The sequence below is a fragment of the Stenella coeruleoalba genome (assembly GCF_951394435.1).
Source record: "Stenella coeruleoalba genome assembly, chromosome: 3".
NCBI lineage: Eukaryota > Metazoa > Chordata > Mammalia > Artiodactyla > Delphinidae > Stenella > Stenella coeruleoalba.
In genome coordinates, this window is record NC_137148.1 from 139,196,700 (window position 1) to 139,220,359 (window position 23,660).

Consider the following 23,660-nt stretch of genomic DNA (forward strand, 5'->3'; position numbering starts at 1 on the left):
GGAAACACAAAAGACCCCAAATAGCCAAAGCAGTCTTGAGAACGAAAAACAGAGCTGGAGGAATCAGGCTTCCTGACTTCAGACTATACTACAAAGCTACAGTAATCAAGACAGTATGGTACTGGCACAAAAACAGAAAGGTAGATCAAAGGAACAGGATAGAAAGCCCAGAGATAAACCCATTCACATATGGTCACCTTATCTTTGATAAAGGAGGCAAGAATGTACAGTGGAGAAAAGACAGCCTCTTCAATAAGTGGTTCTGAGAAAACTGGACAGGTACATGTAAAAGAATGAAATTAGAACACTCCCTAACACCATACACAAAAATAAACTCAAAATGGATTAAATACCTAAATGTAAGGTCAGACACTATAAAACCCGCTCACAGGTCAAGTGGTAGTCACGTCCTCTCAATGTCCTCCTCCAACACAAGGCAACAGTTAAACTATCTACTTCCATCCACTGATCCTGTTCAATGATAATTCTGAAACTAGAAATCCTCTCAAGCCAAAACACTGGATGGGTAACAGGTTTTGTGGAACGCACAGCAGTACACACAGAAGCTAGGGTGTGCCTTAACTCTCCACAATTTCACCGAGTCCCTATGTCTACAGTACACAGAAGGGACACAGAAGGGACAGCATGAACAAGAAAATCCTTTTCTAATCTCTGCCCTTACACGACCCCACCCTATCAACTTTCCAGAAGGAAAGGCAGAAATGAAAGAGATCAAAGTCTCTACTTTCTCTGCTCAGTGCCCTCAACAGACAACATAAATGTGCAGAACCATACCTTTATCCTGCCTTGTGCCTTTCCTATTCAGCACCCTGTGCAAGATCAGAGGTTTCTGGGAGCCTCACTGCCTACACGCTCTTGCTCTGCTGTCAGTCTCATAGCACTCCTCTTTCTCCACCCACGACAGGGCTCAGCAACTCACCAATGAGCCTTCATTCAGAGCCAAAAAGAAAGGGAAAGGTGGGAGTAAAAGCACAGAACTCCTAGCATGAGTACCCCTGATATAAACCTCCATAAACTAACACTTGGGCGTTGGCAACCCCCTCCTCCAGCCCTAATAAATCTACTTCTCTAAGGTAAGGACCAACAATGTGCATTTTTAATTGCTCTTCCAAGGTGAATTTTAACCAGTTCTCCAGGTGAACCACTGGATTTGATGATTCAGAAAAGGAGCAAGGCAGAGTTTAAAAATCTTGAACAGAAATTTAAAGGCAAAAACAAGACATTTTAAAGTCACAACACAGGAAGGAATTTTGCTCTCAGACTTATATAATTTTTAATTTTTTAAGAGAACAATTATTATCGGCAAACATCTGAAGGAAATCTGGTCCATCTATTTTACTTGTTTTGACATCTGCAGATAAAGACAAGCTGGAGGGAAAAACAGGTTTAAGGTTTGCAGCAATTAGTTAATTTGTGACTGATTATTTAAAATACAATACATGCAGCTCTGTGCTTCTCCAGAGGGAAGAGTTACAAATTACTATGGTGGTTGTTGCTGCTGCCACTGCTGCTATTATTGTTGTTTTTAAGAGACTGCAGCCTTCAGATGTTTGTGAATATTAATACTGTTAGGGGCTTGTCAGGTTGCCATAGCCACCTCGGTTCCCTTCTGCCAGCAGGACGTAAAGCACTGGGAGTCAGAATTGCAAAGGAATCCACAATGTAAATGCAACCTGGGAAGCCGCCTCTTTCCTTCCCACATTTCCACACCTTGTTCGTTTTGATACATTGACCAAAACACACCTGCAGTGGGATTGCTGGGTCATATGGTAGTTGTATTTGTAGTTTTTTAAGGAACCTCCATACTGTTCTCCATAGTGGCTGTATCAATTTACATTCCCACCAACAGTGCAAGAGGGCTCCCTTTTCTCCACACCTTCTCCAGTATTTATTGTTTCTAGATTTTTTGATGATGGCCATTTTGACCAGTACGAGATGATATCTCATTGTAGTTTTGATTTGCATTTCTCTAATGATTAATGATGTTGAGCATTCTTTCATGTGTTTGTTGGCAATCTGTATGTCTTCTTTGGAGAAATGTCTATTTAGCTCTTTTGCCCATTTTTGGATTGGGTTGTTTGTTTTTTTATTATTGAGCTGCTTGTAGATTTTGGAGATTAATCCTTTGTCAGTTGCTTCATTTGCAAATATTTTCTCCCATTCTGAGGGTTGTCTTTTGGTCTTGTTTATGGTTTCCTTTGCTGTGCAAAAGCTTTGAAGTTTCATTAGGTCCCATTTGTTTATTTTTGTTTTTATTTCCATTTCTGTAGGAGGTGGGTCAAAAAGGATCTTGCTGTGATTTATGTCACAGAGTGTTCTGCCTATGTTTTCCTCTAAGAGTTTGATAGTGTCTGGCCTTACATTTAGGTCTTTAATCCATTTGGAGTTTATTTTTGTGTATGGAGCTAGGGAGTGTTCTAATTTCATTCTTTTACATGTGGCACATATATACAATGGAATATTACTCAGCCATTGAAAGAAACGAAATTGAGTTATTTGTAGTGAGGTGGATAGACCTAGAGTCTGTCATACAGAGTGAAATAAGTCAGAAAGAGAAAAACAAATACCGTATGCTAACACATATGTATGGGATCTAAAAAAAAAAAATGTCATGAAGAACCTAGGGGTAAGATGGGAATAGAGACACAGACCTACTAGAGCATGGACTTGAGGATATGGGGAGGGGGAAGGGTAAGCTGTGACACAGTGAGAGAGTGGCATGGACATATATACACTACCAAACGTAAAATAGATAGCTAGTGGGAAGCAACCGCATAGCACAGGGAGATCAGCTAGGTGCTTTGTGACCACCTAGAGGGGTGGGATAGGGAGGGTGGGAGGGAGGGAGACGCAAGAGGGAAGAGATATGGGGATATATGTATACATATAGCTGATTCACTTTGTTATACAACATAAACTAACACACCATTGTAAAGCAATTATACTCCAATAAAGATGTTAAAAAAAAAAACACACCTGCTTCCCTAGCTAGCCCGCTAGCCCTCTCATGCTTGTGTTCTCTCCATTTCATTTACCCTCCCCCTCTCCCCTCCATTCCCCTAGTACCCCTTCACTGTGCTCTTTTAAACCCTTGGACACACATTCTCACTCAAACCCTTCTAGTAAGACTTCCTCTACCTTCTCTCCTAAATTGAAACTTGGCGTTGCCCAGATAATGATAATACTGAACTCTCAAGTGTACACAGATCCTGGTGATGTCATCTTTCCTCCCCCCCACTAATCCACCCCTAGTCCCATCATCCCCAAATCTCAGGGACTACAAGTAGGTCATTATCAATCTCAGTATTTCTGCTTCCTCTGCTGAGTCACCATTTCCATTCAAGGACTCCTCTCTCCTTTGAACTTCCTCTGTCTGACCATGCCACCCTTTTCTGATCTCCCTCTTTGTCTTCTAGCCTCTGGGGGACCTCCAGGCTTTCCTGTTGGTGCTGCCCCTCCCCCACTGAGAGGCCACACGTGGACTAGACCCCCAGCCACTGCCACTTGACCCCCTCTACTCCAAATCTGCTGCTTCAGCTCCATCTCGTGCTGATTTAAGTTCCACCTACAGGCCCAAAGCCAGTGCTTCCAGCACTGGGATAATTTTCCTACAACTTAACTGACATGCTCTTTGCAACCCCAAGCATGGCAAGCAATAGGACGCGGTGCTTAGCATTAAACTCCACAGGTAAACTCCTGGCTTTACCACTTACTGCTTTCGTGGTTCAGCGCAAGCTATTGAACTTTCCAGGCCTCAGCTTTCTCATCCATAAAATGATGACAATAATATCATCTATTTCATAGGTTTGTTATGAAGACTGAAAAAGAAACCTCCTTGGTATAATTTAGACTCTCTGAAGGTAAGAGAAAGCCCAACTCAGACTAGCATAAAAAAACAAAAGTGTTTTATTGGCTCACTTTTCTCAAAGTCCAGAGGAAAGGTAGGCTTCAGCCTTGGATTGATTCAGTGGTTCAGCCATGGATCAAGGATCTAATTTCTCTCCCTCTGTTCTGTCTTCTAAGGTGTCAGATTCAGTTTAAGGCTGGTTCTCCCTCATGCTTATGAGAGGCTATCATTGGATTATAGGCTTCCTCATCCAAAACAAAGGAGTGAAGAAAATGATCACTTTGAAAAGCTCTCCCAGAATAGTAATGGAGAACTTTTCCAGACATTCTTAGAAAACCTCTCAGGTCCCACTGTCCAGTGTGAATAACAAGCCCATTCTGGAACCATTGCCTGGATCAGAGGAATTACTAATTGGCTCAGACCTGCTCAAATGGACCAATCACTGTAGCATAGGAGAGGGGATTACAAACCCTGGAAAATATTTATCTGCCTATAAACTGCACAGTAAGTATGAGATGGAGACAGAGAGGGGAATGGATGCTGGGGAAATGACCTAAGACCCACTGTGCAGAGTCAACTCCTTAGTTAATGATGGGTAATTAGTAAACACTATGCTAATATTAGCACTTATTATTATGTCATTTTTACCTTTGATGACTACTTCTCATTCTTCTTTGTATTATCATTTATTATTTACATGATAGTCTCTCTATACTCTCCCATCCTCAAGCTTGTCAATACTTAAGGCAGTGTGCTTCCCTGAGATTTTTTTACCCCCAACGTGGTTCACCCCAAACTCTGTACCTAGCAGAGTGAATAAAAAGAAGAGAGTTTCAATAAATGCTGGTTGAATACATGAATAGACTATAAAACTGATTCTACCCAGTGACAAAGCCTCTCTGGCAGGAGTTAAAGATTATGCAATGTTCTCATGCCCTTCAGTAAAGAACAACTTAACACACTTAAAAAATATTCTTTCTTGTACAAAATAATATTACTAACCCCCCACTGATTACCCAGGCACAGACAGCGAATATGTCTTTGTTATTTTCTAGCTGATCAGTAAAAGCTTACTCTTTAACACAATTACACACAATTTATTCTTTTTCAGTTTTCTTTCACAATAACTTTTGAAGTAGATGATTCCATTTGACCAGACTACATGCAGTACATAGAATACTATGAGACACGTGATTTTTTTTGGTCACTGTACCCTCATAATGAAAGCTAAGAAACCTTCAAATGGGTACTTTTTAACTAAGAGCTATACTTCTCAAAACCACAAATTAACAGGAAAAACTCCCATATTACACAGTACGACGTTATAAAATATTTATGTAGGAAAAGACTTCCCTGTTCAGATTATTCTTTAAAATGTCCCATTTTACATAAAATATACTTCAATTTTAAACCAACTTAGATATATGCCTTATTCTGCCTTGTTGTTTTTGGTAAATAACATCACTTCCAAAGAAGTTTGTTTTAATGTTTTTAAAAAGTAGGTAATATTAGCAATTCTATAATGCAACTTACTAATGGGTAGCTGTAATTTTTAGATAGACATGGTAAATGGCTCGGTACGTGAGGGTTTTTTTAAATTCTTTGTATTTCTTTTAAAGTCTGCAGGATTCCAGAATTTTATTACCTGAAAATTATCTGACTTTTAAAAAATATATTATTAAACTTGAAAATGTCTTTGAGAGAAGAAAAGTGTGTGGGAGACTATAAAACATACTGGCGACCTAAGAGTAAAATGAGGGAAAATGTGGATTCCCTGTCTTTTAACTGAGAGGCTGTAGCAATGCAGAACCTTCACTTCTTGTCTGTGGAGACCATGCAGTGAATTTTAAGAGTGGAATCTGATGAAAGAGTAAAACAAGAAATGTTTAGAGAATATAAACTAGTCAGACTATCTGAATTTCATGAAAAAGATAGTAATAAATTTAAAACTAATTATAGCACATGAATCCAATCCGGGTAAAACTACATCCACGTGCACGACCTCTCACGTTTTTATTTCATGTGCCTCTTAAAATTGCCACCTTGGTTATCTCTAGCCTCAAGCTTTCCACCATCCAATACGAAGTACAGCCTCAGAAAATAATGAAACAACATGAAGGATAGTTAATGCAGTGGACAGTAGTACATCCCCATAGAATTTGATGCCTGACGCAACTCCATGAAGTAGATATGGTTGCCTGAGGCCAAGATGCTAAATAATTTTTCTCTATGCTTCTGAGTATTGGGAATCAGGTCCCAAAGCCCCTGACTGCATTGCAATGTGACATCTAACCAATAAGTCTCTTTCCCAAAGCAACATCCAGCAGAGAAAGTGTGCACTGTTGATCTCATACATCCAACTAAATAGCCAAAAGGCTGTGCAATGTAAGTTATCCTATTACCTCTGTTGGATTTGGGGGATGAGTCACTTGGGTGTGTCTTCTGTTGTTTCCTCAGTGATCAGCATGCTTGATGGAGCAGCCAAAGTTCATTCAAACCCGTACTCCCTGCAGTCTCCACTCTGGCTTCTCTGGCGACCCTAAGTATAGAAACAGTTTAGGATGCAACAAACATATTGTAGAAAGAGCCCTAACCTCAGTCACGTTTACAAATGACCGCTTTGAGATGCACAATATCACTCAATATTTGAAAGAAAAAATTAAGTGCCTTTTTTGCCCATAAAATTTAAACAATATGGGCGCTTCCCTGGTGGCGCAGCGGTTGAGAGTCCGCCTGCCGATGAGAGTCCGTGCCGAACGACACGGGTTCGTGCCCCGGTCCGGGAGGATCCCACATGCCGCGGAGCAGCTGGGCCTGTGAGCCATGGCCGCCGAGCCTGCGCGTCCGGAGCCTGTGCTCCGCAACAGGAGAGACCACAGCAGTGAGAGGCCCGCGTACCGCAAAAAAAAAAAAAAAAGAAAAAAATTAAACAATATGAATTTTTTTTAATGTCTCACTTGTGGGCAGATAAATTGATGCACTCATGATGGATTTAAATTTTAAATATGCATACCTTTTGAGCCAGTAATTCCATTTCTATAAATGTATCCCTCGAAAAGTATTCAAAGATACATGCAAAAAATATTACAGTGTTGGGGCTTCCCTGTTGGCGCAGTGGTTAAGAATCCGCCTGCCAATGCACGGGACACAAGTTCGAGCTCTGGTCTGGGAAGTTCCCACATACCACGGAGCAACAAAGCCCGTGCACCACAGCTGCTGAGCCTGCGCTCTAGAGCCCGTGAGCCACAACTACTGAGCCCGCATGCCACAACTGCTGAAGCCTGCATGCCTGGAGGCTATGCTCTGCAGCAGGAGAGGCCACCGTAATAAGAAGCCACACACCGTAGCAGAGCAACTAGATAAAGCCCCTGCGCAGCAGCGAGGACCCAACGCAGCCAAAAGACAATATTACAGTGTTGAATAAGAAAGTAGCTAAATTTATTATAGTAAATCCATGCAATGGAATGCCATGAGGCCTCTAGAAAGAATGAGGTAAATCTATATATACTGATACGGAAAATATCCCAATTTTATTGCAGAATGAGGAAAAGCAATTTGATAACAAATCTTTAATATGATTTCTATTTGCACATTATGATCTTATTTGTGAAAAGGCTGTATATGTATTTTTTTCCTTGTAGACATAGAAATTTCTGGAAGTACAAGATACACAAAATACTGATAGCCTGTGCAGTGAGAGAAGGGCCAATGTGGGATACAACAGGACCTTAACTTTCCACCTTATCTTTCCTTTATGTTGAAAATTTTTACCATGAGAAGGGCAAGAAATTCTCTTCTCCCATGTCTTGGCTGTATGAGGGTGAATATGGATGATGTAAATGTTCCATGTAAAGAACCTGTCAGACACCTGGAACCCATGAATCTTGGTTCTCCCATTCAAACACGAGTGTCTGTGTGTGTGCACACACACAAACACACAACCCACTCCTTCCCAACACCTTCTGAACCCTGACACCATTTTACATGCCACCAATCTTACCATACATCTCCATTATCTTTTAGATATCCGTATTCCATTCAAGGGAGAATTGAAGAAAGGCACAAGGAGAAGATTTAATTTGGACATTGTTGTCCCCTAATACCTAGCTTAGTTTTTTTCAAAAGAGAAAGGTAGTATTTTATTTTCCATTTTCAAAACAGAGGGAAATACCTTCCCAGGTACTCTCAGTGACATAGGAAAATACTTCGTCCTGCTCCCTACTCCAACCAATCTTGAAAGAGAGACTAGGGTGGAACATTTAAAACATGCCTCGGGGCTTCCCTGGTGGCGCAGTAGTTGAGAGTCCGCCTGCCGATGCAGGGGACACGGGTTCGTGCCCCGGTCCGGGAGGATCCCACATGCCGCAGAGCGGCTGGGCCCGTGAGCCATGGCCGCTGAGCCTGCACGTCCGGAGCCTGTGCTCCGCAACGGGAGAGGCCACAACAGTGAGAGGCCCGTTCATGCATAATGATGTTGAAATAACCCTCCGTGAATTGTGGGGATTCTGACAGGCAGTGAAATTTATGACTCCTTTCCTCCATCCCAAATCACAGAAACAGCAAAAAGCTGTCTTCCAGGTCAAGGGTCTCCAAAATAGATGTTGACCTCACACCCCAGCAGTAAAGAAACTTTGAACAAGCATCCTCAACGTATTTTTATTTACTTATAAATCATATACATCACACCATTGTACTAATATATTAAAATATTAGCAAATATAAAAGTAGAAAATAAAATGGATGAAATTTAAAATACACAGAAAATCAAGCATCTAGTATTTTCTTCCCACACTCACCCAATGGGATACTGTTCCAAGTAACTCAAATAGCAGCCACCATGGTGTCTCATACACAATTATGAAATTTACTTTTGTAATATCACATGAGTTATTATACCAATGAAAAAGTTTCAGGACAATGCTTTCTGTTTTAATGCCTCCTCAGATGGCCTAGAAGTATATAATTAAATTGAGAAAATAAATAATTCTTCTTTCAACTTGTTGGGGGGAAAGTGGATAATATTTAACGAGTCCTTTCTCGGTGCCAAGATTTAAAACATCTCATATTTAATTTTCCCAACAACTCTGTATGGTGGACCCTTTACAGATAGAGAAAGAGGATTAAAGTGGTCCAAGATCAACTAGTTAGAAACTGGTAAGGGACAGTATCAGAATCTGGTTGGACTTATTTCAATATCTAAACATTTAGTCCTCTTTACTGCCTAGAAAAGAAAAACATTAGGGGTCAAAAATGTGTAAACATGGTGCGCTTCCCTGGTGGCGCAGTGGTTGGGGGTCCGCCTGCCGATGCAGGGGACACGGGTTTGTGCCCCGGTCCAGGAGGATCCCACATGCCGCGGAGCGGTTGGGTCCGTGAGCCATGGCCGCTGGGCCTGCGCGTCCGGAGCCTGTGCTCCGCTACGGGAGAGGCCGCAGCGGTGAGAGGCCCGCGTACCGCAAAAAAACAAAAACAAAAATGTGTAAACATGGTTATAGAATCTGAGATCACAAAATACTGTGGAGTCAAAAAGATGAGAAGCAGTTTGAGAGTTGGGCCTTCTCTCCTATATCCATGATTTCTATCTCTCTCTCTTTTTTTTTTTTTTTTTTTTTTGGTGGGATCTTAGTTCCCTGACCAGGGATTGAATCTGGGCCCTCATCAGTGAGAGCATGGAGCCCAAACCACTAGACCGCCAGGGAATTCCCTCTGTCACTCTCTTGCTACATAGAGTGATTTTTCTGTAGCTAAGGTGGAATAGGACCCTGCTGTATTAAGCCCTGGGCACAGTTAACTCTAAGAATTTTGGTAGGAGAGGTTTAGGAAAAATTTTTTTCACAAATTTTTAAGTTATCACTCTATATCCTATTACTTTCTTCAAATTGAAAATAAAACCCACACAGATTTTTTTTTAACTTTAAATTGTGCATATCATTTATGTGAAAATTCTTCTTCAAAGAACTTACTCTGAGTCAGTGGTTTTCAATGGCGGAGAAATTTTGGCTCCTAGGGGACATTTGGCAATGTCTGTAGACTGATTTGGCTGTCACAGCGAGGAGTGGAGGTGCTACTGGCATCTAGTGGATAGAGGCCAGGGATGCTGCCCACCATCCTAAAGTGCACAGGACAGTCCCCTACAACAACAACAAAATGTTTCCTTCCCAAAATGTCAATAGTGCCAAGTTTGAGAAACTTTGCTCTAAGGAAATAATCAGTAATATGTCAAAGATGACTATCCAGATGTGTTCATTAGCACTGTTTGTGACAGTTTCATAATCTGAGACTCATTAAATTACAGTGTCTCCATTCACTGGAATGCTGTAGACATTAAAATGATGTGAAAGTTTTTAATAATATGAAGAAATGCTCATATTTGTCCTAAAATAATATATTTAGTATGATTAGAGCACTGTATAAGTATACATATACTTGTGTATAGGCCTGGAAACTACTTTGAAAGAGTATCAACCAAAATATTTATACCATTTATTTTACCATTTATTTCTAAAGAGTGGTAGGGAATTCATACAAAAGATACTTCACAATTAATGTCATTAAAAATGCCTATACCATTTATCATCCTGAGGAGAAGGACATTTGATATAAGCCATTTTCTCAAAAGCTACACGAACTTCCTAAGTATATAAGGCTTTGTACTCTTTCTTTTCTGAATGTGTCATTGGAAGAGTTTAACTTCCTGACATCAAGTTCTTTAATGGTAGAAAAGAGGAGCTGCAGGTGTTTCTCACCAGGTGCCTCGTGATGGCAGCAGGCAGAGTTCACTGGGTATTTTTGTTCAGAGCCAAAATAGCACCTACTATTCTCATTCCTTCTCTTTAAAAGCCTTCATTGCTATACTATGATTCAAAAGTAGAATTACTCGCTTCCACCCATACCAAAAACAGTATGGTCATGACACTCTGCAAATTCAATAAATGTTTCAAACATCATGAACACTCATCCCCAGTTGAGAATGTTTTATGAGTAAAAGGCATTATGATATTGTCTGCTATGCAACCTTATAACTTCCATACTGGGGTTTAAACTGTTGATGTTGCTGATAAATTATTATTTTAGTGAACAGTAGCCTCATGTGAAGAAGGAAGCAAAATGGCAACAAGTTCTCCTAAATACCACAATGTTTATATCAATCAACAAAACTGATTAGTTTTGCTCACCAGTATAACTGAACTTCTAATCTGGATTGGAGAGAAAGGGAAGGTGGGGGTGGGGGTGGGGTGAAGTGGGGACAATTTGGCCACACTACTTGATGTCAATATAATACAAGTAGAAATTAAAAATTTTTATGGTATAGTAAAGGAAAAAAAAAACTCCCATAAAAGAGATAGATATCCTCTACAGAAGAATTCCAAATAATTTGAGTAGATATTGCCCCTCAAGGAGGTGGGACTTAACTCTCCATCCCTGAGTGTGAGCTGTGCTTAGTGACTTGTTTCCAAAGAGTAAGAGTATGGAAGGATGAAAAACGTAGCTTTACAGTGGCGATCCGGACAAGCACCACCTCCACCACATGATCAAGGTTAACATCACTAGTGATAAGTTATGCTGACAGTATACTCTCTTGATATGATATAATGAGACTGGCATTTCACTTCTGTGATCTTCCACAACCATATACTACTAATCATGAGGAAGAACTTGAAACAAACCCAAAATGAGAGACATTCTATAAAAAAGCTTGATTTCAAAACTGTTAAGGTCATCACAAGACAAAAACAAACAAACAAAACACAAGAACAGAAAGTCTGAGAAACTAGCATAGACAAAAGAAGGTTAAGGAGACATGTAATGTCTCCTGGATGATTCTGGAACAGAAAAAGGACAGTATTAAAAAACTATTAAAATTTGAATAAAGTATGGAGATTAGTTAATAGTAATGAACTAATGTTGGTTTCTTAGTGGTAACAAATGAACCACAGTAATATAAGATGTAAATAATAGGAAAAACTCAGTGAAGGGTATTCGGGAACTCTCTGTAACAACTTTGCAACTTTTCTGTAAATCTAAAACTATTCTAAAATTAAAAGTTTATTTAAGCAAAAAATAAATTTAAAAGTACCACAAAAATATCTGTCCTGTTAGAATTTTTTTTAAGTTATGGGTAAAAATGAACATTAAAACTGGAATTAATTAGATAATAAAAGAATAGTATGAATAATTTTATGCTAACAAATTTAATAACTGAGATGAAAGGAACAAATTTTCTGAAAATGACAACTTACCATGACTGAAACAAAACAGAAAATATGAATACCCCTATTAAGTAATCAAATTCATTATTAAACACCATCCCAAACTCTAGGCCGAGATAGATGGGCCTAGATCAGTCTGTCACTGATGCAGTCTGTTGCACATTTAGGGGAAGAATAACACAAATCTCATGCTAACTCTATCATAAAATTAAAAGGGGGAAAACAATTCTTATTTTATGAAGCTGACATAATCTTAATAGCAAACCTGATAAAGATATGACAAAAAAGAAAAGCACAAATCAACATCTCTCAAAAATATGTACACAAGCATCATTTTTTTTAAGTCAAATGTTTTAAGCAATACATAAAAAGAATAACACACCATTAGCAAGCAGGGTTATCTGAGGTATGCAAGGCTGGTTTAACATTTGAAAATCAATATACATAACTTACCATGTTCAGACTAAAAACAAAAATCCATATGGTAATCTCAATAGATGAAGAATAAACATTTGACACAATGTAACACCCATTCATGATTAAAACTCTCAGTCAACTAGGAACAGACTAGAACTCACTTCATCTGATATAGGGAATCTATGAAAAACCAATAACTGACATTACACTGTATGGTGAAATATTGGGCATTTTCTCACTAAACAATAATAAGACAAAAATGCCAATCCTCACTACACCTATTGAATGGGGATCCATCTATTGCAATAAGGCAAGTATTGGGTGGGCCAAAATGTTCGTTGTTTGTTCCGTAAGATGGCTCTAGCAACACTTAGTTGTTTTTAACTTCATTCGAAACAATTTTGTTAGACTGTACTGTGACAGCAGTCATATCAGCGTGCATTAAAAAAAAGACATCAAAATTGGTGAATTTTTGTGTAGCCATTTTAATATTGAAGATGGAAGAAAAAAAGGAACATTTTCAGTATCTTACGCCTTATTATTTCAAGAAAGGTCAAAACCAAATAAAACAAAAAGATTTGTGCAGTTTATGGAGAAGGTGCTGTGACTGATCGAATGTGTCAAAAGTGGTTTGCGAAGTTTCATGCTGGGGATTTGTCACTGGACGATGCTCCACAGTCAGGTAGGCCAGCTGAAGTTGATAGTGATCGAATCAAAACAATAAATGAGAACAATGAATGTTATATCACACTGGAGAGAGCTGACATACTCAAAATATACAAATCAAGCATTGAAAATAAAGCACCACCTTGGTTATGTGAATCACTTTGATGTTTGGGTTCCATATAAGTTAAGCGAAAAAAACCTTCTTGACATACATCCGCATAAGATTCTCTACTGAAATGTAATGAAAATGTTCCGTTTTTAAAACAAATTGTAACGGGTGATGAAAAGTGGATACTGTACAACAATGTGGAACAGAAGAGATCCTGAGGCAAGTGAAATGAACCACCACCAACCACACCAAAGGCCAGTCTTCAACCAAAGAAGGTGATGTTGTGTATATGATGGGATTGGAAGGGACTCCTCCACTATGAGCTCCTGCCATAAAACCAAATGATTAATTCCAACAAGTACTGCTCCCAATTAGACCAACTGAAAGCAGCAATCGACAAAAAGCGTCCAGAATTAGTCGACAGAAAACACATACTCTTCCATCAGGATAACGCAAGACCGCATGTTTCCTTGATGACCTGGCAAAAAATGTTATAGCTTGGCTGGTAAGTTCTGATTCATCCGCTGTATTCACCACACATTGCACCTTCGGATTTCCATTTATTTTGGTCTTTACAAAAGTCATTTAGTGCAAAAAATGTCAGTTCCCTGGAAGATTATAAAAGGCACATGGAACAGTTCTTTGCTCAAAAACATAAAAAGTTTGGGGAAGATGGAATTATGGAGTTCCCTGAAAAATGGCAGAAGGTAGTGGAACAAAAGGATGAATACGTTGTTCAATAAAGTTCTTGGTGGAAATGAAAAATGTGTCTTTTATTTTCACTTAAAAAAACCAAAGGCACTTTTTGGCCCACCCAATAAAAGAATTAAAAGGCATACTGATTAGAAAGGAAGAAGCAAAACTGTCTCTATTTGCAGCTGACATAATTGCTTACTTGAAAAATTTTTTAAAATCTATAAAATAGCTACTAAAGAGTAAATTTGAAAATTTTGCAGGGTATAAGAATAATATACAAAAAACTTGCATTTTTACATACATGGCATTCAACAATTTAAAAAATGATTTTTTTAATTACATTTACAATACCATCAAAAAAAAATTTGGAATTAGAAAATAAGAGAGGGAGAGCTTAAAGATGGTGGAAGAGTAAGATGCGGAGATCAACTTCCTCCCCACAAATACATCAGAAATACATCTACATGTGGAACTGCTTGTATAGAACACCTACTGAACGCTGGCAGAAGACCTCAGACCTCCCAAAAGGCAAGAAACTCCCCACGTACCTGGTGTAGCGCAAAAGAAAAAATAAAAAAACAGAGACAAAAGAATAGGGACGGTACCTGCACCAGTGGGAGGGAGCTGTGAAGGAGGAAAGGTTTCCACACACTAGGAAGCCCCTTTGCGGGCAGAGACTGCAGGTGGCAGAGGGGGTGGGGAGCTTCGAAGCCACGGAGGAGAGCGCAGCCACAGGGGTGCGGAGGGCAAAGTGGAGAGATTCTCGCATAGAGGATCGGTGCCGACCAGCACTCACCAGCCTTAGAGGCTTGTCTGCTCACCCGCCGGGGCAGGCAGGGGCTGGAAGCTGAGGCTCCAGTTTCGGTCGGATCCCAGGGAGAGGACTGGGGTTGGCAGCGTGAACACACCCTAAAGGGGCTAATGTGCCACAGCTAGCCGTAAGGGAGTCGGGAAAAAGTCCGGAGCTGTCGAAGAGAAAAGAGACTTTCTCTTGCCTCTTTATTTCCTGGTGCATGAGAAGAGAGGATTAAGAGTGTCACTTAATGGAGCTCCAGAGACGCGCATGAGCAGCAGCTATCAGAGCGGAACCCGGAGACAGGCATGAGATGCTAAGGCTGCTGCTGCAGCCACCAAAAAACCTGTGTGCAAGCACAGGTCACTGTCCACAGCTACCCTCCTGGGAGCCTGTGCAGCCCGCCACTGTCAGGGTCCCGTGATCCAGAGACAACTCCCCTGGGAGAAAGCACGCACGCATCAGGTTGCTGCAACGTCATGCTGGCCTCTGCCGCCGCAGGCTCGCCCCGCTTCCGTACCCCTCCCTCCCCCTGGCCTGAGTGAGCCAGAGCTCCCGAATCAGCGGCTCCTTTAACCCTGTCCTGTCTGAGCAAAGAACAGACGCCCTCAGGTGACCTACACGCAAAGGCGGGTCTAGATCCAAAGCTGAACCCCAGGAGCTGTGGAAACAAAGAAGAGAAAGGGAAATTTATTCCAGCAGCCTCAGGAGCAGCGGATAAAAGCTCCACCATCAACTTGATGTACCCTGCATCTGTGGAATACCTGAATAGACAACGAACCATCCCAAATTCAGGAGGTGGATGTTGGGAGCAAAGATATATATTTTTTTCCCATTTTTCTTTTTTGAGTGTATATGTGTATGTTTCTGTGTGTGATTTTGCCTGTACAGCTTTGCTTTTACCATTTGTCCTAGGGTTCTGTCCGTCCGTTCTTTCTTTTTGGGTTTTTTTCTTTTTCAAGTTTTTTTCTGAATAATTATTTTTTTATTTTAATAACTTTATCTTATTTTATTTTACTTTATTTTATCCACTTTCTTTCTTTCTTTCTATTTTTTCTCCCGTTTATTCTGAGCCCTGTGGATAAAAGGCTCTTGGTGCTCCAGCCAGGAGTCAGTGCTGTGCCTCTGAGGTGGGAGAGCCAACTTCAGGACACTGGTCCACAAGAAACCTCTCAGCTCCATGTAATATCAAACGGTGAAAATCTCCCAGAGATCTCCATCTCAACGCCAAGACCCAGCTTCACTCAATGACGAGCAAGCTACAGTGCTGGACATCCTATGACAACAACTAGAAAGACAGGAACACAACACCATCCATTAGCACAGAGGCTGCCTAAAATCATAATAAGGCCACAGACACCCCAAACACACCACCAGACGTGGACCTGCCCACCAGAAAGACAAGATCCAGCCTCATCCACCAGAACACAGGCACTAGTCCTCTCCATCAGGAAGCCTACACAACCCACTGAACCAACCTTAGCCACTGGGGACAGACAACAAAAACAACAGGAACTACGAACCTGCAGCCTGCAAAAAGGAGACCCCAAACACAGTAAGTTAAACAAAATGAGAAGACAAAAAAACACACAGCAGATGAAGAAGCAAGGAAACACCCACCAGACCTAACAAATGAAGAGGAAATAGGCAGTCTACCTGAAAAAGAATTCAGAATAACGATAATAAAGATGATCCAAAATCTTGGAAATAGAATACAAGAAACGTTTAACAAGGACCTAGAAGAACTAAAGAGCAAAGAAACAATGATGAACAACACAATAAATGAAATTAAAAATTCTCTAGAAGGGATCAATAGTAGAATAACTGAGGCAGAAGAACGGATAAGTGACCTACAAGATAAAATAGTGGAAATAACTACTGCAGAGCAGAATAAAGAAAAAACAATGAAAAAAACTGAGGACAGTCTCAGAGACATCTGGGACAACATTAAACGCACCAACATTCGAATTATAGGGGTCCCAGAAGAAGAAGAGAAAAAGAAAGGGACTGAGAAAATATTTGAAGAGATTATAGTTGAAAACTTCCCTAATATCGGAAAGAAAATAGTTACTCAAGTCCAGGAAGCACAGAGAGTCCCATACAGGATAAATCCAAGGAGAAACACACCAAGACACATGTTAATCAAACTATCAAAAATTAAGCACAAAGAAAACATATTAAAAGCATCAAGGTAGGGCTTCCCTGGTGGTGCAGTGGTTGAGAGTCCGCCTGCCGATGCAGGGGACATGGGTTCGTGCCCCATTAAGGGAAGATCTCACATGCCGCAGAGCAGCTGGGCCCGTGAACCATGGCCACTGAGCCTGCGCATCCGGAGCCTGTGCTCTGCAACGGTAGAGGCCACAAAAGTGAGAGGCCCGTGAACCACACACACACAAAAAAGCAGCAAGGTAAAAACTACAAATAACACATAAGGGAATCCCCATAAGATTAACAGCTGATCTTTCGGCAGAAACTCTACAAGCCAGAAGAGTGGCAGACCATATTTAAATTGATGAAGGAGAAAAACCTACAACCAAGATTATTCTACGCAGCAAGGATCTCATTCAGATTTGATGGATAAATTAAAACCTTTACAAACAAGCAAAAGCTGAGAGAATTCAGAACCACCAAACCAGCTTTACAACAAATGCTAAAGAACTTCGCTAGGCAGGAAACACAAGAGTAGGAAAAGAACTACAATAACAAACCCAAAACAATTAAGAAAATGGGAATAGAAACATACATATTGACAATTACCTTAAATGTAAAAAGATTAAATGCTCCAACCAAAAGACATAGACTGGCTCATTGGATACAAAAACAAGACCCATAAATATGCTGTCTACAAGAGACCCACTTCAGACCTAGGTACACATACAGACTGAAAGTGATGGGATGGAAAAAGATATTCCATGCAAATGGAAACCAAAAGAAAGCTGGAGTAGCAATTCTCATATCAGAAAAAATAGACTTTAAAATAAAGACTATTACAAGAGACAAAGAAGGAAACTACATAGTGATCGAGGGATCAATTCAAGAGGAAGATATAAAAATTGTAAATATTTATGCACCCAACATAGGGGCACCTCAATACATAAGGCAAATACTAACAGCCATAAAAGGGGAAATCAACAGTAACACAATCATAGTAGGGTACTTTAACACCCCACCTTCACCAATGGACAGACCATCCAAAATGAAAATAAAAAAGGAAACACAAGCTTTAAATGATACATTAAAAAAGATGGACTTAATTGATATTTACAGGACATTCCATCCAAAAACAACAGAATACACTTTCTTCTCAAGTGCTCATGGAATGTTCTTCAGGATAGATCATAACTTGGATCACAAATCAAGCCTTGGTAAATTTAAGAAAACTGAAAGTGTATCTAGTACCTTTTCCGACCACAATGCTGTGAGACTAGATATCAATGACAGGAAAAAATCTGTAAAAAATACAAACACATGCAGGCTAAACAATACACTACTTAATACCGAAGAGAACACTGAAGAAATCAAAGAGGAAATCAAAAAATACCTAGAAATAAAAGACAATGAAAACACGACGACCCAAAACCTATGGGATGCAGCAAAAGCAGTTCTGAGAGGGAAGTTTATAGCAATACGATCCTACCTTAAGAAACAAGAAACATCTCAAAAGAACAACCTAACCTTACATCTAAAGCAATTAGAGAAAGAAGAAGAAAACACCCAAAGTTAGCAGAAGGAAAGAAATCAGAAAGATCAGATCAGAAATAAATGAAAACAAATGAAGGAAATGATAGCAACGATGAATAAAACTAAAAGCTGGTCCTTTGAGAAGAAAAACAAAATTGATAAACCATTAGCCAGACTCAACAAGAAAAAAAGGGAGAAGACTCAAATCAATAGAATTAGAAATGAAAAAGGAGAAGTAACAACTGTCACTGCAGAAATACAAAAGATCATGAGAGATTACTACAAGCAACTCTATGCCAATAAAATGGACAACCTGGAAGAAACGGACAAATTCTTAAAAATGCACAACCTTCCGAGATGGAACCAGGAAGAAATAGAAAATACAAACAGACCAATCACAAGCATAGGTATTGAAACTGTGATTACAAATCTTTCAAAATATAAAAGCCCAGGACCAGATGGCTTCACAGGCGTATTCTATCAAACATTTAGAGAAGCACTAACACCTAACCTTCTCAAACTCTTCCAAAATATAGCAGAGGGAGGAACACTCCCAAACTCATTCTACGAGGCCACCATCACCCTGATACCAACACCAGACAAAGATGTCACAAAGAAAGAAAACTACAGGACAATATCACTGATGAACATAGATGCAAAAATCCTCATCAAAATACTAGCAAACAGAATCCAACAGCACATTAAAAGGATCATACACCATGATCAAGTGGGGTTTATCCCAGGAATGCAACGATTCTTCAATATACACAAATCAATCAATGTGATACACCATGTTAACAAATTGAAGGAGAAAAACCATATGATCATCTCAATAGATGCAGAAAAAGCTTCTGACAAAATTCAACACCCATTTATGAAAAAAACCCTGCAGAAAGTAGGCATAGAGGGAAATTTCCTCAACATAATAAAGGCCATATATGACAAACCCATAGCCACCATCGTCCTCAATGGTGAAACACTGAAAGCATTTCCACTAAGATCAGAAACAAGACAAGGTTGCCCACTCTCACCACTCTTATTCAACATAGTTTTGGAAGTTTTAGCCACAGCAATCAGAGTATAAAAAGAAATAAAAGGAATCCAAATCGGAAAAGAAGAAGTAAAGCTGTCACTGATTTGCAGATGACATGATACTATACATAGAGAGTCCTAAAGATGCTACCAGAAAACTACTAGAGCTAATCAATGAATTTGGTAAAGTAGCAGGATACAAAATTAATGCACAGAAATCTCTGGCATTCCTCTATACTAATGATGAAAAATCTGAAAGAGAAATCAAGAAAACACTCCCATTTACCATGGCAACAAAAAGAATAAAATATATAGGAATAAACCTACCTAAGGAGACAAAAGACCTGTATGCAGAAAATTATAAGACACTGATGAAAGAAATTAAAGATGATACAAATAGATGGAGAGATATACCATGTTCTTGGATTGGAAGAATCAACATTGTGAAAATGACTCTACTATCCAAAGCAATCTACAGATTCAATGCAATCCCTATCAAACTACCACTGGCATTTTTCACAGAACTAGAACAAAAAATTTCACAAGTTGTATGAAAACACAAAAGACCCCGAATAGCTAAAGCAATCTCGAGAATGAAAAATGGAGCTGGAGGAATCAGGCTCCCTGACTTCAGACTATACTACAAAGCTACAGTAATCACGACAGTATGGTACTGACACAAAATCAGAAGTATAGATCAATGGAACAGAATAGAAAGCCCAGAGATAAACCCATGCACCTATGGTCACATTATCTTTGATAAAGGAGGCAAGAATATACAGTGGAGAAAAGACAGCCTCTTCAATAAGTGGTGCTGAGAAAATTGGACAGCTACATGTAAAAGTATGAAATTAGAATACTCCCTAACATCATACACAAAAATAAACTCAAAATGGATTAAAGACCTAAACGTAAGACCAGACACTATCAAACTCTTAGAGAAAAACATAGGCAGGACATTCTATGACATAAATCACAGCAAGATCCTTTTTGACCCACCTCCTAGAGAAATGGAAATAAAAACAAAAATAAACAAATGGGACCTAATGAAACTTCAAAGCTTTTGCACAGCAAAGGAAACCATAAACAAGACCAAAAGACAACCCTCAGAATGGGAGAAAATATTTGCAAATGAATCAACTGACAAAGGATTAATCTCCAAAATTTACAAGCAGCTCATGCAGCTCAGTATCAAAAACACAAACAACCCAATCCAAAAATGGGCAGTAGACCTAAATAGATATTTCTCCAAAGAAGATATACAGACTGCCAACAAACACATGAAAGAATGCTCAACATCATTAATCATTAGAGAAATGCAAATCAAAACTACAATGAGATATCATCTCACACCAGTCAGAATGGCCATCATCAAAAAATCTAGAAACAATAAATGCTGGAGAGTGTGTGGAGAAAAGGGAACCCTCTTGCACTGCTGGTGGGAATGTGAATTGGTACAGGACTACGGAGAACAGTATAGAGGTTTCTTTAAAAACTACAAATTGAACTACCATATGACCCAGCAATCCCACTACTGGGCATATACCCTGAGAAAACCATAATTCAAAAAGAGTCATGTACCAAAATGTTCATTGCAGCTCTATTTACAATAGCCAGGACATGGAAGAAACCTAAGTGTCCATCAACCGATGAATGGATAAAGAAGATGTGGCACATATATACAATGGACTATTACTAAGCCATAAAAAGAAACGAAATTGAGCTATATGTATTGAGGTGGATGGACCTAGAGTCTGTCCTACAGAGTGAAGTAAGTCAGAAAGAGAAAAACAAATACCGTATGCTAACACATATATATGGAATTTAAGAAAAAATAATGTCATGAAGAACCTAGGGGTAAGACAGGAATAAAGACACAGACCTACTAGAGAATGGACTTGAGGATATGAGGAGGGGTAAGGGTAGGCTGTGACAAAGTGAGAGAGTGGCATGGACATATATACACTACCAAACGTAGAATAGATAGCTAGTGGGAAGCAGCCGCATAGCACAGGGAGATCAACTCCGTGCTTTGTGACCACCTAGAGGGGTGGGATAGGGAGGGTGGGAGGGAGGGAGACACAAGAGGGAAGAGATATGGGAACATATGTATATGTATAACTGATTCACTTTGTTATAAAGCAGAAACTAACACACCATTGTAAAGCAATTACACTCCAATAAAGATGTTAAAAAAAATAAAAATAAATTTAAAAAAAGAAAATAATTAAAAATAATTTTAGCAGAGTAACATCAAAATGTGCAGACTAAAAAAATACAAAACATTGCTGAAGAAATGTTTAAAATGAAAATTACATATATATGAGTGTATATATAGATGTATGTAATATATATGTTATATATATATATACACTGGCATAACTTACACAGTTATTTGATACTTAACAGAGGCACCAAAGCAAACTAATGGAGAACTGAAAATCTTTTCAATAAACGGTGATGGAACAACTGACTATCCATATGGGAAAAAATGAACCATGACCCCTACCTAATACCACACACAAAAATTAATTCAAGGTGTATCACAGACCTAAAGTAAAAGCTAAAACCATAAAACTTTTAGAGAAAACATAGGAGAATATCTTCATGACTTTGGGTAGGCAAATGTTTCTTGGTCAAGTCATAGAAAGTAAGAAGCATTAAAATTTGATAAATTATAATTCATCAAAATTTTAAACTTAAGTTCATCAAAAGATGGCATTTAAAAAGTGAGTAAACAAGGCAGAATTATGTGCAAAGCATATCTGATAAAGGACGTTATCCAGATTATACAAAGAACACCTCCATCTCAAGAATAAAGAAATAAATAACCTAAAAACTGAGCAGAAGTTTTGATCAGTAACTTCACAAAAGAAGATATACAAATGGCCAATTAATACATGAGAAGTTAATAGTAAAAAGTGGAAATAGTCTGTGTCCATCAACAGGAGACTGGATAAACTGTGACACATTCATTCAATAGGATACTATTCAGCAATAAAAAATGAATAAATTACTGAAACATGCAAAAACATGGATGAAGCTCAAAAACTTTATGCAGTGTGAAAGAAATCTTACACATAGGAACACCTATTTGATTTGATTCATATGAAATTCTAGAAGACGCAAAACAAATCTACGATGAAAAAAATCAGGACAGCAATTGCCTCTGGAGATGTGGGGTAGAGACTGAGTGGGACAGGACATGAGGGAAATTTCTGGGACCTTGGTAACATTCTGCATCCTAATAAGGGTTTGGACGACACAGCAATACGCATTTGTCAAAATTCAGCAAGTGTGTAGTTTACATTTCGTTGCACATACTTTTTTTTAATTAAAATTTTTTTTCTTCCATTCTTATTGAGATGCAATTGGCACACAGCACTGTGTACGTTTAAGGTGTACAGCATGGTAATCTGACCTACATACATCATGAAATGATGACCATAATAAGTTTAGTGAACATCCATCGCCTCATATAGAATAGAAAAAATATTTTTTCCTTGTGATGAGAACTCCTAGAATTTACTCTAACAGCTTTCATATATAACGTCCAGCAGTGTTAATGATATTTATCACATTGTCCGTTACATCCCCAGTACTTATTTACCCTATAACTGGAAGTTTGTACCTTTTGATTGCCTTTATCCAATTGCCCCTCCCCTCACTCTCCCCTCTAGGAGCCATAAAACTGATCTCTTTTCCTATGAGTTTGTTTGTTTGTTTTCGAAATATAATTGACCTACAACACTATGTTAGTTTCTGGTACACAACATAGTGATTCCATTTATTTATATATAATTTTTTTTTTTTTTTTTGCGGTATGCTGGCCTCTCACTGTTGTGGCCTCTCCCGTTGTGGAGCACAGGCTCCGGACGCGCAGGCTCAGCGGCCATGGCTCACAGGCCTAACCACCCCGCAGCATGTGGGATCTTCCCGGATCGGGGCACGAACCCGTGTCCCCTGCATCGGCAGGTGGACTCTCAACCACTGCGCCACCAGGGAAGCCCTATATATAATTTTTAAATCCAACAAAATAATTTATAAATGAATACTGAACTCTAGTTAAAGATAAATACGCATGAGGAAGCATGTGGGGGGAAATATACTGAACACTGCAATTTACTTTGAAATGTATCCAAAAGAATATAATGACAATGCATAGACAGAGCAATGGGTACATGAACA

The 23,660-nt window shown here is 39.2% G+C and overlaps 1 long non-coding RNA gene across 1 annotated transcript in view; it reads right to left on the reverse strand.

The window, feature by feature from the left end:
• Positions 1 to 23,660, reverse strand: part of LOC307185041 — a 299,877-nt gene that overhangs the window by 115,731 nt on the left and 160,486 nt on the right. The window contains exon 3 of the long non-coding RNA XR_013827861.1: positions 6,271 to 6,407. This is a non-coding gene — a long non-coding RNA (uncharacterized lncRNA). The remainder of the gene's footprint in view (positions 1 to 6,270; positions 6,408 to 23,660) is intronic.